Source organism: Mustela nigripes, chromosome 5, assembly GCF_022355385.1.
Source record: "Mustela nigripes isolate SB6536 chromosome 5, MUSNIG.SB6536, whole genome shotgun sequence".
NCBI lineage: Eukaryota > Metazoa > Chordata > Mammalia > Carnivora > Mustelidae > Mustela > Mustela nigripes.
In genome coordinates this window covers 38,020,706-38,039,530 of record NC_081561.1, presented here as the reverse complement: position 1 = coordinate 38,039,530, position 18,825 = coordinate 38,020,706, and the positions used below count along the sequence as shown (strand labels likewise).

General features: G+C 37.0%; 1 protein-coding gene across 7 annotated transcripts in view; it reads left to right on the top strand.

Annotated features, from left to right (window-relative positions):
- Positions 1 to 3,984: 3,984 nt before the first annotated feature.
- The window catches only part of FAM135A (family with sequence similarity 135 member A), a 131,153-nt gene continuing 116,312 nt past the window's right edge, over positions 3,985 to 18,825 (top strand). For all 7 annotated transcript variants that reach the window (XM_059400174.1, XM_059400170.1, XM_059400168.1 and 4 more), the window contains exon 1: positions 3,985 to 4,073. The gene's annotated coding sequence lies outside the window, so the exon portion shown is untranslated. The remainder of the gene's footprint in view (positions 4,074 to 18,825) is intronic.

The following is an 18,825-nucleotide window of genomic DNA, read 5'->3' as shown; positions in this document are numbered from 1 at the left end:
ATTTTGAATTTTTGACTATATGCTCAATTTATGAAATTACTAGTATGGCTGTGAGGTTCTCAACTTAGGTAAAATGGCAGGGGAGGAGAGTAATTAGAAACCGGAAGGTTCAGAGAACAATGGAGCTGTGTGTGATTGGGGAAAGGGGAAAAGGATGAGTCTAATTTGAGATATGTTGAGTAAGACGAGTCAGTAGTATGTGATAAGGTCTGATATGTGATGAGGTCTGATATGAAGCAGAAGCTCTCTGAGTGGAGTTGGCTTAAAGATCAGTATTCAAGATAGGAATGTCCAAGTCATCAGAAAAGTGAGATTTTTTTGCTCTAATATGTTTGCTATCACAGATCAAATGGTAACTAGTATAAATATTCTTTTTTTAAAAAACAAGCTTCAAGCATATAAGGAAGAGAATAATGCAGAAATCATTTCATTACTATTACTTGATACTAGATAATTATACTTTACAGGAATGATTCAGTGGGATGGTGGTGGGAGGAATGTCTGCTGTCTGACAGATTCTCGCTGAATGATCCAAGCAGACATTCTGTCTGGGAAATCCAGATGATCTGAGTTGCAACTCAAGTCAACTCAAGTCACTGCTTGACTGCTCCTTTCACATTGTATAAAGAAATTTTTTTGCAGTTTAATCAGTTATGTAGCGATCAGGCTTTTTTCTGTAATATCATTATTCAAGACTATTGTATAAGCATTTTAGAAACTATTTCACACAGACTGAACATTTTTTTCCTTGAATACATTCACCAGGTTCAAACTCAGAATATACAATAAACAGTCTTTCCTCCCTTCACCAAGCACTTCAGGCTCCACGTTTCCCTCTCACAAGCAACCAATGTTATAAGTTTTTTTAAAAAGAAGAAAAAAAGTTTGATGATTTGCTATTACATTACAGGAAGAAAAAAATTGGTAACTGAGTTTTATATGGTAGTTCCTCCAGAAAGACCATGACTATTAAGTCATGAAATAATGTTACAACATTAAATTCTGAAGTAATACATTTGCCTTTCTGGTTTGTAGCTGTTAATAACCCAAGAAGGAAGTTCTGTTATGAGACTTTGTTTTGCCCTATCTCTTATTTGTTGTTAAAATTATGAAACTTTTAAAAAACTTACCCTTGAGTACTATGGGCACTCACTCAGCTACAAATGATTAAATCTATACACAGAGACAAGAGTGACTTCCCCAGAAGGGAGGTTATTATTTTATTAATTTTTATTAATATTATAATACTCCAGTTAATTAGAGAATATTCCATTTCTTATCAAACATAAGAATAAAAATATTTTCAAAGGAATTTAGAATTCCTTGTATGAAATGCCCAAAAGAATCATATTTCTGGAAAAAAGTGGAATAATTTTGACTGTATCATTTTTTAATTTAAAATTTGAAGTTGATAGTGACCTACTGAAAACAGTAAGAATATTTTAAAGATCATAAATCCCAGGAAGGAAAATTTTAAGCAAATTCATTACTTGCTTAGTGAAGTAATATCTAGCAACAGACAAATACAGACATATTTCCATAAGGCTATTTCCAAATTTGCAATATTCATTTCTTCTCATATCTCAATCTTTAGCTGAGCCAAAGATCTCTCCTTTGTAAGGGAGAGATAACCTGATTATCTGTGCAAAGATAGTTTCTTATTGCATAGTTTTGTTCAAGCAATCGCTTTCCCTTTTTACCTGCCCCCTAGACAGACACACACACACACACATACACACACACACACACACCCCTTCCCACTTTAACTCTCTGGAATCATTTTCTCTTGGAAGTCTTTCCTGACTCATCACCTCTCCCAGCCTAAATTGGATGAGTGCTCCTCCTCTGAGCTCCAGTAGTTTCCATGTGCACCTATCTCTGGACTACACACATTACATCATAAAGGAATTATGCAAACACTTCACCCAAGTTCTGTTTTATTCATGTTGGTATCCTCCAAAATTAGTACACTGTCTGGCACTAGATGATTTAAAAATGTGATCTGAATAAAAAGAGCACGTAACAGAGAAGAAATCTTGGCACAGAGTATATTTTAGGAGAGGCATAGATGCGGAAATGCAAATAATGGGATATTTCATATATTTTCTAAGAGAACTAAATATAAAAACCTTTGTCTTGAGGCTATGAATTCAAATCATAAAACAATAAAGGTCCTTATGAGAAAGTTATTAAAATGGTATTTGGTTATTTTAAAAAAGATTAGGAACCAGAAAAGCAGATCATTGATGCAAATGCTAATATACTGGTTATCATAGGATTACAGGGCACTCACAATCATAATAAAGATACATACTAAACTGAAGAAAAACCAGAGGTTGTATTATATTCAAAGCTTGCCCTCAAATGACCTAGGCTGCAAGGCATTGTCCTTACAGAGGGTCCCTTACTCACCATGGTTTGACTTAAGATTTCTATCTTTAACATGGTGAGAAAGTGGTAAACATTCAGTGGAAACTACATTTCAAATTTTGAATTTTGGTCTTCTTTTCAGGTTCGCAAAATACAGTGTGATATTCTGTCATGATACTGGGCAGAGGGAACAAACCACAACTCCCAGTCAACCATGCAATCCTGAGAGTACACTTACAACTTAAAATACACTTACAACCACTGTTTTTCAATTTCAGTATTCAAATTACAAGAAATGCTTAACCCTTACTATAAAACAGGCTTTTTGTTTAGATCATTTTGCCCAACTGGGGGCTAAAATAAGTATTCTGAGCACATTTAAGGGAGCCTAGCCTATGATGCTGTGTCGGTTAGATTATTTCATGCATTTCCGACAGTATTTTCAATTTATGATGGTTTTTATAAGGTCATAACTGTCGTTAAGTCACGGAGGAGATATATTCCCAAACAAATACAAACGCTTTTCTTTTGAACTCATTCTTATTGTAGTAAAACATACATACAAAACGTACCATTTTAAACATTTAAGTACAGTTCAGTGCACTAATAGTTGTAATAATCGACACTATCCATCCTCCTATTTTTTTAACACTGAAGCCACAATTTCCTTTTCCCATTAACTGTGCTTTAGTAACATACTGAACTTCATGCACGACAAAAGGTTCTGCTGGATTAGATTCAGAAACTGGGATGAAGTAAATCACTTAAGGATTATCTTTCACGGGCTATCCAAATCACAGGCTTCTTTTAATGAAATTTCAAAGCTAAAGAACACTTCATCGTCTCCCTCCCGCCTTTGTGGGCATCAGTAACCTAGCAGTAACCATAGCAGCATCCGTATCTCTCCAAAAAATGCAACGAGTCCCTAAAAGCAGCAGTCACGAGCCAGAGCTGGACTCCCGCAGCTTCCTTTCCTACTGCGCAAGGTGAGTAGCGCAGGGAGTGGGCTCTCTATCCGGGACCGCAGCCCAGAGGTCAAGAAGACAGAAGAACAAAGGACAATGTGAGAAACAGAGCTGATGTCTTAGCACTCCCTCCTTTTGCCCCCCTCCGGAACCCTTCTCTTCAGCATAAAATGCAAACAGACTCTTAACTTGTTTCTTTAAACTCCCAGCACGACCCCTCGACTGGGGTTCGCGCGTCTTATTGACGCAAAACTCCCGTTCTCGCGAGAACTTGGGAGCGAGAAGCGAATAGTGCGGACAAATCTCTTGAAATCTCAGTTGGCGCTGGAGCTAAAGCGGCGGTTGAGAGGCTTGGAAGCGAGGGAGGGGCGGGGCTCAGTGCCTGGAAGGGGCGGGGCCTCGCCTTAGAGAGGGGAGGGATCAAGGGAGGAGTGGGGAGGTGAGAGAAGGCGGGGGGCGGGGCCGCGGGGCAGAAGACCTGTTGATCGCAGGTAGTGCTGGCAGGCCGGGGTTCCCTCGGGATTGGGGCGACTGCGCATGCTCGCTGGCCGTTTCGGGCCAGTAACCGAGCGGCGGTGACGAACCGGCTCCTTCGTTGCGGCGGTTGCGGTTGCTGCGATGGCGATGTGAGGGGGCCCGGGGCGGGATGGTGCTGACCCGGGTAGGGCCGTCTTTTTCCAGCAGGACAACGAGCTCCTCCGTCCGACAGGCGGTGGAGGAGGCCGAGCCGGACGAAAGGTAAGCCCCTAACTGTCCTCTCCGCCTCCCCCGGCTCCCTACACCCAAGACCCCTCCCTCTTTCCCACGGGCCCGGCAGGAAGCGGCCTCCTTCTCCTTGTCCCCGCTCGCCCGCTCCAGCCCTTCACTCGGCTGCTCCAGCTCGGAGCCCGGCCCCGGGCCCGCTGAAGGTCGGTGGGGACGGCTGTGCCGAGTGCCCTCCGGGTGGCGAGGAGCCACGGAGTCGCGCTCTCCGGGTGCTCCCTGCTGCCCCTGCCCCTGCGGCATGTCCCTCGGCCGGCTCTTCCTGAACCGCACTCCTGTACCCAGACGTCGCCTGCCCTTCGCGGTCAGCTGGGTCCTGCGGCTCTGTCCTCTCTTTATCCCCCTTTGGTGGTTATGCTCTTTCATCCCCTCCTCCCACGTGCCCTTTCGCTCCGCTGGTCTCCCTGTTGAGGCAGTGTATCCTTTTTGCTCCCCTTAATTTCTCCCATCTCACCGTGCATCCCTAGTTGGGCTCTTCTTCCCGACTCTCCTTACCCTCACCGACCAAGTTTGCCTCTTAACAGTTTCTTCCTTAGCTCTCTTCTTTCCTCGTTTCAGCACTCCGTCTTCCTTCTCTTTTGTGAGTTTCTGGTTGTATGTGTGCTTTCACATCGGTTTGCGCTGGAGTTCATTCTGTGCCCCCCCCTTACCTTCGCAGGCCCTCACTCTCTAATTTTAGCTGTCTTTGGTACCTTGTTTCATCGCTTTCTGTTTAATGGCTTCTGTCCCCCCCGTCCTTTTCCATTATGATCCTATTTCCAGTATTTAATCTTGGGCGCTTGCTTTCCCCCCTCTAAAACCGTTGTGGGGTTTTTTTATGATTTTTTTTTTTGCTTTTGCATAAATCGAGACTCTCTAATCTATTTAACTTTTCATTAAATCTCTGAAGAGTTCAGTCTCTTCTGCTTCCTCCGTACGCTAGGTGTCCACTTAGTATTCTTAGTTCATCTTACAGTTTAATCAAATCTCTTCATCTTTTTTCTTTCCTGACTGGAAATTATCAAGAGTGGCAGTAACAATAAGCCTCTTACATTTATTCATTGAACCTTTAATTTTTAAGAATTATGTTTACCTTAAGAGTCAGAAGAAGCAATGAGTATAGACTTCATGAAAATATAAAGGGTTAAGATTTGTTAAAGGATGACCTGCAAACATAAGCTTAAAATTTGGAAATTTTATTGTCCTTTAGTAAAGACAGTGGTCCAAGAGCTAATCTTTAATGAAATTTAATAATTTATTTTATGAAATCCATTATTAATTTGATGTTTTATATATTATTGCAAATTATTGCATCATTTTCCTGAGGGTCTCTGTTCTCTTTAATGAATGCCTATGATTTACTATATTTTTTAAAGATTTTATTCATTTGATAGAGAGAGAGATCACAAGTAGGCAGAGAAACAGGCGGGGTTGGGGGGGGAGGAGGGAGTGGGAAGCTCTCTGCTCCTCACCGAGCAGAGAGCCAGATGCAGGGCTCCATCTCAGGACCCTGAGACCATGACCCTAATTTAAGAATAGATTTAGTGTGCCTGCAGAATGAAAGATATGTGAGAACAGAAGTATTAAATTTTTGAATTGGGGAAAAGAACATTCTAACCAGTGTTGGGGCCCCCCCTTTCATTTACATAAAAGCTCTCTGTATAAATAATGGTATAGTATTTTATTTTGAAGGCATCTGCTGAAGCAGATACTTTCAGTGAAGTTGTCTTTTTTCTAAAGTTGAAGATAAACTGGATTATGTATTTCGTTCTGGAATCTCAAAGCAGTCCACAAACAGTAAATTCTTCCTTACATTGTCTGTGTGAGGTAGGAATTAAATTTTTCTGTTTCTGTTGTATACAAGGAATATACCAAGGCAAAAAAGTACAGTTTCTTATTCAGATTGATACTAGAGATAAAAGTAGAGGGAAGGGGCACCTGGGTGGCTCAGTGGGTTGAGCCTCTCCCTTCGGCTCAGGTCATGATCCCATGGTCCAGAGATCGAGCCCCACTTCAGGCTCTTCGCTCAGCGGGGAGCCTGCTTCCTCCTCTCTCTCTCTGCCTGCCTCTCTGCCTACTTGTGATCTCTCTTTCTCCCTGTCAAATAAATAAATAAAAATCTTAAAAAAAAAAAAAAAAGTAGAGGGAAATACAGTTTAGTATCTAGTGTCTTTAAGCCACACCTCTATTGGAAGAACCAGCAGTTGTGAGTGGTAGGAGGTGATGAATTCAACTTTTAAGATTTTCTAAAAATGATTTTTCCAATGCAAATAGAATTAACTGCTATTTCTGAAGGAAGCTTTCCCACCTTTCAAAGACAAGTCTTTTTATTTTTAAGTAACAGTTAATTTAAAAAAGTAAAAATGCCTACAAATTCTTGTTATTTTTTTGGTTTTTGGTGTGTGTGTGTGTGTGTGTGTGTGTGTGTGTGTGTTTTCTGTGCTCTGAGAAATTAAGAACTTGTGGTGGACAACAGGCACAGAACTTGAGGTCGGAAGATCTAAATTCTTATGATGACTCATGACATTAATTTGTAGAAGCCACTTAACCTCTATAGCTAGTTGTCTCTACCTATAAAAAGTGGGTGATGTTTCAGTAGCAAAGTAAGCCTTATTAAATATATTTAGGGCCACCACAGACAAAAATTGCTATATAACTACTTTATTTCTGTTTTAGACTGCGTATCATTGGTTAAATTCCAGATCAAACTGGTATTTAGATTTTTAAATTTGAGACTTCTATGAAAAATCTAGTAAAATGCTGGTGAACTGTGTACTATCTTATATTAATGTTCATATACGGTTAGGCCGATGCTGTATCATTCAGTATATAGAATTAAAATGCCCTGTGCCAGGATTTGACGCTGAAAAGAGATGTAAGAATTATTCATACATCTTTGGTTACCTCTGTAATTTTCTGTTGTCTTATATTTGAGCTTTGTTTATTGTAGATATAGACTCTTGACAGTGGGCATTGTTTAGGGACTAGGAAGGGCAAGGATTTCCTTTGCTTTGATTCTATGTATTGAGGAAAAACTCCTTAAAAGTGAGTTTTGTGATATATTCATGTGTGTATTTAAGTGAATGGATAGACATGGGAGCATATAGGTTTGAAATAAGTATTATGTTTTTTGTTTTTCTTTTCTTCAAGTTGTTTGTCAGGAAGAAAGTTTAGAAATGAATAAAAATAAGAAGAATGGTGATACCAAAAAAAAAAAAAGTTAATGAACCAGTGACTTTTTGAGAAAAGTTAGAAAGCACAAGTTGTTAGGTAGGTCTAGATTTTTCAGAAAGAGTAGAGTGAAACAACTCCACAGTGGGTTTCACCATTTTAACAAGTACATACTTAGTTATCAATAATGTGCTAAATTTAATAAAAATTAGCTTCTTTTTCCCTAACAGGAAGATAGAGGTGTCAGGCCAATATACGAGATTATACCAGGTACCTCCTTCTTATTTTGATGAAACAATCTTTATGAAGTCTCTCCCAATCAAAACAACATTCTGAGAAAATTATAGTATATCCCTTTCATGGGATTAGTTCTCTTTAGACTATCCATAATATAGCAAGTATTTCTAAATTATATTGTCAGTATAGAAGTCTGTAATTGATAGTATTATGGAACATTTCTGTTAAGTTTTACGAAATGTCCTTTTTCTACAAATCTTAATATAATCAGACCTAGAAGTATTCCTTCATTGGAATCCTCTTGAAGTTGTTTTACAGGGTGCAGCTGCTTCATTCATGATTGTTTTTAGATCAGTGGTATCTCTGACATCTGCTCTTTGATGTCTCCCATTGCCAGCTGGAAATACTGCTAACTGTAAATGTCTGAACAGCAAACTCAGGGGTTATTGACAGTCAAGTTTCAGACCTTGGAAGCCTATATTCCTTTGCTATCACTTTTGCCTTTTGGAATTAAGGACCCCAGATTTTAAAACCATCCTCATTCTTTCTCAGGCTTACTGAAAATTAGTTCTTTTCCTCAGGTAAGATAAGATTAGAATGTAGGCTGTCTCCAGTCCATTCTGTAAAATTAACTTATATCAAAGTATAATAATAATATAATAAAATGCTTGCCAAAGGCTCATTTTTATAGAAATAGACCTTCAGGCAGGGAGAACCAAAGAAATGTCTTTAAGGAGTGTAATCGTAGAAAAAAATTCTAAATAAAAAGTTGAAATAATCACAGTCTCCTTTTTCCCTAGTTTTTCTCAGCACCTAAGATCTAAGATGATCTTAATTGGAAGCCAGCATTTTCCCTTTAAGGTCTGATGGCCTATAAATGACAATATTTTTATTTATTTATTTTTCTAAAAATTGAGATAGAATCTTGAGATGTAAGGAATTGTTGAATCACTATATGGTACACTAAAGTTAATACAACACCTAATGTTAACTCTATTGGAATTTTGTGAGTCTGGATTAGAATATGGATCTCTCTGGCATCAAAATCACTGGTAGACTAAAGAAAGCAAGCAAGCATAGACTTCTAAGAAAGCATCGTTTGTTTCTTAGAATATTTTTCAGAGGGAGGATTGTAATTCTTTTTGTTCTAGTTCTGAGCTTTGTCTGTTGAGAGAATCAGTAAGATGAAATATTTTAAGGGATGCTGGGCAGATTCCTGAACTAGGTACTAGATAATGATTGTGATTCTTTCTGAATTTCTCTTCATATCAAAAGAAGTAACTAATTTTTGATCATTTGAGATATTCTTTTTTTTTAATATTTATTTATTTTAGAGAGAGAGCATACAGCAGGGAGAGGCAGAGGGAGCTAGAGCTAGAATCTTTTTTTTTTCTTTTTAAAGGGAGCTAGAATTTTTTTTTTTAAATTTTTTAAAAGATTTTATTTATTTATTTGAGAGAGAGACAGTGAGAGAGAGCATGAGCGAGGAGAAGGTCAGATGGAGAAGCAGACTCCCTGTGGAGCTGGGAGCCCTATGTGGGACTTGATCCTGGAACTCTAGGATCATGACCTGAGCCGGAGGCAGTCATCCAACCAACTGAGCCACCCAGGCGTCCCAGGGAGCTAGAATCTTAAGCAGACTCCTCACTCAGCACAAAGCCCCATGTGGGACCCAGTCTCACCTCTGAGACCATGATCTGAACTGAAACCAAAGGTTTGACATTTAACTGACTATGCCACCCAGGTGCCCCCATTCTTGATTTTTAAAGTGTATAATAACATGATATATTCAGAGGCATACTGTATTATATTACTGGCAGATTTGATTTATGGCATGAATGTGTCCCTGAAAAGTTTATATGAGCTGGTTTCAATAAATTAAATTTTAATTTTTTTTTTAAGATTTTATTTATTTATTTGGCAGAGAGATCACAGGTAGGCAGAGAAGCAGGTAGAGAGAGAGGAGGAAGCGGGCTCTCTGCTTATGCGGGGCTCGATCCCAGGACCCTGAGATCATGACCTGAGCCGAAGGCAGAGGCTTAACCCACTGAGCCACCCAGGCGCCCCTAAATTTTAATTTTTTAAATTAAATTTTTAAATCACTAAATCTTGTTTCTCATTGTTAATATAATATAAGAGGACCATTAAGTGTCCCATAATGGGCAATAAAAGTTTCTGTCTCTTCATTCTCATGTAATAAGTCAACCATGGGAATACTCTCAGAAGTCACCAACATTCTTTCTATGTTTTAAAAAATATTTTTCCTTTGGATTTTCTATCATACTAACACAGTTATCCAGAGTGAACAATGTTTTGTTTTGAGAATGCTTACTTCTTAATCTAAGTGCTGGTTCTAAGATTAGTAATAATATATTTCTCTTTTATTTGACAACTACAGTTCAAAACCAAATTTTAAAGGAATTAGGAGAGAACAATGCCTTTAAAATTTCAGATTTCCTGTTTTTGGGTGTGGAATGTCAGAAATTTGAAGATTTCATAATTAGTAATACTAATTACATGGAAATTAAATGTGGTTAATTTATCAAGTGTAATTTTAGTGCTGTATTCTGATTTCAGTTGTAGGGGCATATTTATTTTATACTTGAAGATCTTTCAGTCTATTCCTATAACAATTCAGGTGTAGACTTTTTAATTATGCAAGTTTAAATTTAGGCCATGTGGGGCGCCTGGGTGGCTTAGTCGTTAAGCATCTGCCTTCAGCTCAGGTGGCTTGAGCCCCACATCGGGCTCCCTGCTCGGTGGGAAGCCTCCTTCCTCTCCCACTTTCCATGCTTGTGTTCCCTCTCTCGCTATGCCTGCCTCTGTCAAATAAATAAATAAAATCTTAAAAAAAAAAAAAATTTAGGCCATGTAGTTTGGTACATTTGAGGATTTTGTCCTTTTTCCATTATTTCCTAACTGTGATCTTGCATACATTGTGTAAACTTTTTGCTCTTTAATTTCCTCACCTGTAAAGTGGAGTAATGATAGTTTTTTCAGATTTTTGTGAGAATTAAATGAAATAACATAGTTAAAACTACTAGTGTAATAGTAGGTACTCCAAAAAGTTCTGAATATTTATAATTGGTTCCAATTTGATACTGCTGTTTGGTCTGTATTTTGATATCAATAGAGAAACATACAGGTTTTTAAAATATGGTTTGCCTGTCAAGTTGTTCTCATTATCCTCCTTTCTGAAGGTCTCCTCTTCTCTCTCTAAAAGAATTTAGTACTCTATTCTCTTAAATATTTCTATAATTTGGGCATTATAGCATATGGCAGGCCATCAAGAATTCTGAGTCAGCAGTGGCAGCAAAAGTTTCTAGACCAGTGTTCTTCCTTAATTTACATGTCTTTTCTACTGTAATTATTCTGATAAGTTCATCTTCGCTGTGAATCACTTTTTATAAAATGAGAGATGTCGCTGATGCAAGTGTGTTGTGCGTGTGATAATTGTGAAGGCAAAAAGAAAGTTAAAAACTGTCCAAACGGTGGGATCTTCAGAGTCAGGCAAGTGACAGGTGGCTTGGCCATTTTAGAGCAGGTTGTAATTCAGTGACTTAGTGTGTTTAGCCCCTGTAAGAGGGAGCTTACAGAGCTGGGCAGGGTGTCAGGACCTTGGCCAAATAAGAAGGGAAATGAATGTAAATCAAAAAATAAAAATATAGGGGCACCTGGGTGGCTCTCAGTCAGTTAAGCGTCTGCCTTTCGGTTCAGGTCATGATCCCAGGGTCTTGGAATCGAGCCTCTCATCGGGGTGCCCACTTCTCTCTCTCCTTGGCTCGTGCTCTCTGTTACTATCTCTGTCTGTCTCTCAAATAAATAAATAAAATCTTTAAAGAAAAAAAGAAATAGAAACATTGCTCGGATTTTTAGACTTGAACCACCCAATGGAGACTTAACTATCTCAGATGACCAGCATTACGAGATGGCAGGATTAGAGATGCAAGGATAATCCAGGTATCACTGGTTGATCGTTCTCAGTGTACTACTGTATGGTCTGACTTGGTGAGGATTAGCTCCAAGGCTTTAAGGGCCTGAGCCTGTATAGATTGGAGTTCAGTTATGCCCTAAGTGAGTGGGACTCAGAAAATGTGGCAGCTGGGCACCTCCCCTCCCCCAAGAGACCCATCTTCTACTCTTCTCAGTTTGCTATAGAACTTGACTGTTAGAAGAATACTTTATTCACAAGGTGGTAAGAGTGGCATTTTGAAGACTTCTGGGGGTGCCCGTATTTGAAGTTTCCTACTTATTAGGAGAAGGCTCAAGAAAATGGATACAAAACTGACTAGCTAGTATTAAGTGGATTGAGGTAATCTCCTTCTTTGTTCCCATCATGTTTCTATATAACATATTTAAATTTAACTGTACATATAAGATACTATTTCCTCCATTGGTCCCAGATTCTAAATGCCAGTCTCTGTCCCCACATGTCTGTCATTGTGTGAACCTCTCATCCATTTGGGCTTAAATGTGATGTTCCTTCATTTGGTATCAGTTCCTGTATGTCTACCATAATTTGAGTTTCTCGGTGATGAATATGAACATATAAAGATGTGTATATTTTTTGTACAATATGGCCCCTACATGCAAGTTTACTGTGTTATCTAGTGTTCACTGAAGAAACTGATTTTTTTCCTAAAGTTGGAAGACAAAGTGAATGTATTTTACTCATTGAGAAATGGTATATTGATTGCCAACATGGAGCCTTTCTAAAGGATTTTTAAGGCTAGGTTGGCCCATAGGTTATTTTTGCCTTATGTAGTATCTTTAGTATCTTCTGCATAAGATTAGGCATCATTATTCACACTGTCGTATTAAAAGCTCTGAACCCATTTGTGTTATGGCTGCTAACTTGGAAATAGAATTTAGAAGCTGGAGCTGTTTGGCTCTATAATTGGTAGAAGCGATCCCTTTATTCCTTAGGTTGGCAAAGGGAGTGTCTTAGAGTTTCCAATTCATTCAGCTCCTTTGCTGTCTTCCTTAGGAGAAGAAAACATCCTCAGGGCATATATTTTGGGTCCACAGTTTGAGTTAAGGCTACCGTTAGGTTTTTTATTTTGGTGAGAGGATCTGATCATCCCCTGTGGTCTCTAGTTCATCTTTAGGAACCTGTAAGCTGTGCCTCTTAGTTTCAGATGTTTCCACATCCTTTTAGATTTCTGGTAACACTCATGAAGTCAGACTGAGTTCACACTGGTTAGTGGTTAGCTGTTGTTCTAGGATTAGTATAGATGATGAAGGAGTATCTCCCACATTTTTCCATATATCCATACCTGGACTCCCTTTTGTGGTCTCTCAACCAATCTGATTGGAGTGAACATGTCTATAGTCTTAGAAACTATGCATGATTTTTATGTACCTTGTGTTATTTCTGGGGCAGTTACTATACATTCCAGGAGTTAAAGAGATGGCTTGGTATTCCTAGACTAACATACACATTCAATAGATATATGTGTGTGTGATTTAAAACTTTCCAGTAGCTACATTTTAAAAACTAAAAATAAATGGTAAAATTAATTTTTATAATTTATTTTACTTAACCCAACATATCAAAAATATTATTCAAGATGTGTTCAGTATAAAATAAAATTAATGAGGGGCGCCTGGGTGGCTCAGTGGTTAAGCTGCTGCCTTCAGCTCAGGTCATGATCTCAGGGTTCTGGGATCGAGTCCCGCATCAGGTTCTCTGCTCAGAGGGGAGCCTGCTTCCTTCTCTCTCTCTCTCTCTGCTTGCCTCTCGGTCTGCTTGTGATCTCTCTTTGTCAAATAAATAAATAACATCTTAAAAAAAATTAATGAGACATTTATGTTCTTTTTTTCTATACTATCTTTGAAATCTGATACTTAGAGTGTATCTCAGTTAGCATTACTACATTTTTAACAGTTCAAGTAAAATATAGCCCTATCAAACAATAAAGTTATGTTCAATGAAAAAATATTTTATACTGGATTTAAATATAAATTACTGTAATTTAAATTAAATTACATTAAATTACTGTAAATTTATTTATTTTAAATTTATTTTATTTATTTTATTTATTTATTTTTTAATTAATTAATTTATTTTTTTATTTATTTTTTATTTAATTTATTTATTTTTAATTAAATTAAATTAAATTTAAATTATTATTTATTTATGTAATTTAAATTAAATTACTGTAAATATAAATTTTAAATTTATATTTAATTTGGATTTAAATATAAATTCCTTTAAAATTAAAAATTCAGTTCCTCAGTCACACCAGTCACATTTTAATTGTCCCATAGCCATATGTGCCTAGTGCCCACTGTGTTAGAGCAGTTATAGAGGGCCAAGAATGTCTTTCAGAGTAATAGGTAACTTTGTTTCTTTGGAAGTAAGCTAATTTTTACTGAGGTATTACTAGGTGATGGTCAGATTATTCTCCCTGTCAGTATAAGTGACTTTTAGTATTAATTTCCCATTTAGTATCAGAATCGGTTTCTGTTTGAGGTTCCCTTCTGGCTTCTTTGGATTGGAGTTTGTCGTTTACTCAGCTAAATTCTCTCTTAGGGACCTAGGAAATGGCCCAAGAAGAAGCCCTTCTCAAATTATTCCGTTTAGGCTACTTTGCCAGCTCCAGAAGAGCAGAAAGAACAATTTAGTTTCAGTTTAAGTCAGTTTATTCCCATAGCTTCAAATGCTCAGGTTAAAGTGACAGATTCTAAGCCAGCAAGCAGGCTATGTAAAAGAGCTGTGAAATCCATGGCTTGTTGTGGAGCAGAGAGTTCCTTACAGCACAGTGTCCTGCAGGCATCCTCTGGGTAAAAAGGAAAGAAGGCTTTTCTTCACCTTCTTTCATTCTTAAAAGAGGGCAGACAGGATTTTTCTGTTTCATGAAAAGTCCTTTCCCAAGGAGGATCTGAATGGCATAAGAATTTGTATGAGTGATTGCAAACTCTGAACACATTTGTCCTGTAAATGAATTTGATTTGAACTACACAGGTTTTGTTTTGTTTTGTTTTTGTTTATTTTTAACTAGTTGACAACATCTAAAGTTTAGGAGATTACACCTTTAGGAAAAAAGTTTCCAATTTCTCTTTGAAAATTTAGAAGCCTCTGACAGTGTGCTAAGCCAACAAGAATTGGCTGTACCTGAGTGACAATTGCTCCCTGTGATGGGAAAAAGGGCAGTTTATTTTATTTATTTTACTTTTTAAAGATTTGACTTATTTATTTGACAGACAGAGAGACAGCGAGAGCAGGAACATAAGCAGGGGGAGTGGGAGAGAGAAAGCAGTCTCCCTGCCAAGCAGTGAGCCCAATGTGGGGCTTAATCCCAGGACCCTGGGATCATGACCTGAGTGAAGGCAAATGTTTTATGACTGAACCAGGAGGCACCCCAAAAGAGAAGTTTATGAAAAAAAGAATCAGACAGATCCACTTTGACCCCGAGAGTCCTCTGGTTTTTCTTGCCTTTCTCTTTTTGCCTGCTCTCCTTTTCCTTTAGTTCTTCTTTGGAATTTTTCTACCAATACATAAACATAAAAATAATTGTTTTCTGTTTTTTGAGGGGGAATGAAAATCAGATTTATCAGCATCACACTGTATATATCTGTATATGTATTATATATTTCTACTTAGGGAATAATCAATAAAAAGAGATGGACTTGAAGAAAATTAGACAGTAACAATAGAACAAAAAAGACAGCAGGGTACAAGAAGAGCAAGAGAAGCTGCTAACAGACCTAGAAGATAATGCTGGTAAAGGGATATTACTATAAATAAAAGTTTATTTTATTATAAAAGTTTATTCATGTATGTCTCTGTTTTTCATATATCAGTGTAATTCCTTTTTTCAGGTTGGTTGTATTTAAGTAGAAAAATAATAACAGTTAATGCTTATGGAAGATTCAATGTTAATTTATTAAATCTTTGTTAAATGTTAAATTGAGTATATATTGTGTGTCAGGCAGTGAAGATATAGCTATGAAGAGAGTACTCAGGATTCTTACCTTTATAAAGCTTACATGTGAGAGGGGAAACATAATAAAAACTAAAAAAAAAATCTTTAGTTTGTTAGATGGAGATAAGTGCTGAGGGAAAATATAAGAGAGAAAAGAGGGTGTGCACCCTGGATCGTACCCAGATGCAAGAACTCCACAATTGGGAGGGATGCCCAAAATATGGAGCGCTCTCTCAACATACTTTCATGATAAAAACTTCAATAAATTATTTATGGAGGAAAGGTACCTACACATAATAAAGGCCATATATGACAGACCCACAGCTAACATCTTACTCAGTGGTGAGAAGTTTAAAGCTTTTCCTTTAAAAAGATCACTACTTTCATTCAACATAGTGCTGGAAGTATTAGCCATAGCAATTAGGCAAGAAAAAGAAGTGAAAGGTATCCCAATTGGAAAGAAGACTTAAAAATGTCACTATTAGCAGATGACATGATACTACATGTATAAAACTCTTAAGACTCCAGTAAAAAACTATTATAGCTAATAAATGAATTCTGTAAAGTTAGAAGATACAAAATTAATACATAGAAATCTGTTGTGTTTCTATACACTATCAAGAAAACGATCCCATTTACAGTTACATCAAAAAAGAATAAAATACCAAGTGGTGCAGCTGGTTAAGTGTCCAACTCTTGGTTTTGGCTCATGTCATGATCTCAGGGTTATGGGAATGAGCCCTGAGTTGGGCTCTGCGCTCAGCACAGAGAGTGCTTGAGATTATCTTTTCTCTTCCTTTTGCTCCTCCTACGTGTGTGAGCGCTCATGGCGCTCTCTCTCTCAATAAATAAATCTTTAAAAAAAAAAAAAGGTGCACCTGGGAGGCTCAGTAGGTTAAGTGTCTGTCTTTGGCTCAAGTCATGATCCTGAGGTCCTGGAATCAAGCCCCATGTCAGGCTCCCTACACAGCAGGGAACCTGCTTCTTCCTCTCCCACTGCCCTTCCTCCCACTCATATGCGTGCGTGCTTTCTCTCTCTCTCTCTCAAATAAACAAAATCTTAAAAATAAATAAATAAATGTTAAAAAAGAATAAAATACTGAGGAATAAATTTAACCAAGGAGGTGAAAGATCTGTACTCTGAAAATTACAAGACATTGTAGAAAGAAATTGAAGATGACACAAACAAATGGAAAGCTATATCATGCTCATGATTAGAAGAATTATTATTGTTAAAATGTCTGTAGTACCCAAAGCAACCTATAGATTCATTGCAATCCCTGTCAAAATACCATTGATATTTTCCACAAAACTAGAACAAATAATCCTAAAACTTGTATGGAACAACAAAAGACCTCACACATCAAAGCAATCATAAGAAAGCTAGAGGTATCATGTGTCCCTATTTCAAACTATACTACAAAGTGATAGTAATCATATCAGTATAGTCCTAGCACAAAACAGACATACAGATCAATGTAATGGGATAGAGAGCCCAGAAATAAACCCATTTTATAAGGTCAGATAATCTGTGGCAAAGGAGAAAGAAATATACAGTGGGGAAAAGACAGACTATTCAGTAAATGGTGGTGAGGAAACTGGACAGATACATGCAGAATAATGAAACATTTTATTATACCACATTCAAAAATGATCCCAGATGGACTGAAGACTTCCAAAACACTTCTAGAAAAAAAATAGGCAGTAAGTTTTTTGACGTTGGGCTTAATATTTTTTGGATATGTCTTCTCAGGCAGTGGCAACAGTAGCAAAAATAAACAAGTGGCTACATCAAACTAAAAAGCTTTTGCACAATGAAGGAAACCATCAACTAAAAAAGACAGCCTACTGAATGGGAGAAGATACTTAAAAATGATGTATTTGATAAGGGGTTGATATCCAAGATGTAGATAAAGTCATACAACTGGATAGCAAAACAAAACAGGAAAATAAATAAATAAATAAAACAACCCTATTTTAAAAATGGACAGAAAAGCTTTATAGACATTTTTCCAGAGAAGACATATGGAGGTCCAACAGACACATAAACATATGCTCAACATTAGTTGTCATCAGGGAAGCACAAATCAAAACTGTAATGAGCTGCCACCTCACAACATTCAGAATGACTAGTATCAAAAAGACCAGAGATAACAGGTATTGAAGAGGAAGTGGAGAAAAGGAATCCCTTGGGCACTGTTGGTTGGAATGTAAATTGGTGCTTTGGAGAACAGTATGGATGTCCATCAAAGCATTAAAAATGGAAATACTGTATGATCCAGTTATTCCACCTCTGGATATTTATCCAAAGAAAATGAAGACACTAATTCCAAAAGATAAATGCATCCCTGTGTTCATTGTAGCATTATTTACAATAGCCAAGGCATGGAAACAATTCTATGTATCAGTTGGTGAATGAATAGATAAGATGTGCTGTGTAAGTACAATGGAATATTACTCAACCATAAAGAAGAATGAAATCTTGCCATTTACAGCAACTTGAGTGGACCTAGAGGGTATTTTACTAAGTGAAATAAGTCAGAGAAACATAAATACCACATTATTTCACTTATATATGGTATCTACAAAACAAAACAAATGAGCAAAACAGAAACAGACTCATAAATACAGAGAAAAAAACTGTTGGTTGTCAGAGGGGTTGGGGGTGGGGAAATGGGCAAAATAGAAGAAGAGAATTGAGAGGTATAAACTCCCAGTGATGAAATAAATAAGTCGCAGGGATGTAGTGTTCAGCATAGGGAATATAGTCAATAACGTTGTAAGTTTATATAGTGACAGATGGTAATCAAAACTACTGAAGTGATCATTTGTAATGTTTAAAAATAGCACATCACTATGTTGTATACCCAAAACTAATATATTAATGTATGTCAGTTATAGATCAGTAAAAAATGAAATAGCAGTTATTTAAGCTGGTAAAGTCTATGTGTTTATGATGGAGAGAAGAAAAAGAATCTATGAAGAAGAGTGAATATGATTTATTCTAACATTTTTAGTATCTAAGGTAATTTTACCAAGGGGAAGAGATTTTTTTCTTTATGCAATAAATTTGGAGTACAAACAAAACTATCCATAGCATATCCAAACATTCTTTTTTGCCAATATAATTTAAATAGTTTAAGTGTGTGCGTGTGTGCGTGCGCGTGTGTGTGTACAGATGCACACATGCACATTTCATATATATACATATATATTATATATGTATTTTAAAATACATTTTAAAATACTTATATAATACTATTTTAAAATAACTTCTTAGGTAGAGGTAAATGATTTCTGGAGCTATATATATTATATATATATATAATACATATATATACACATATATACATATATATACATATATATAATACATATATATATATATATATATATATATATATATATATATA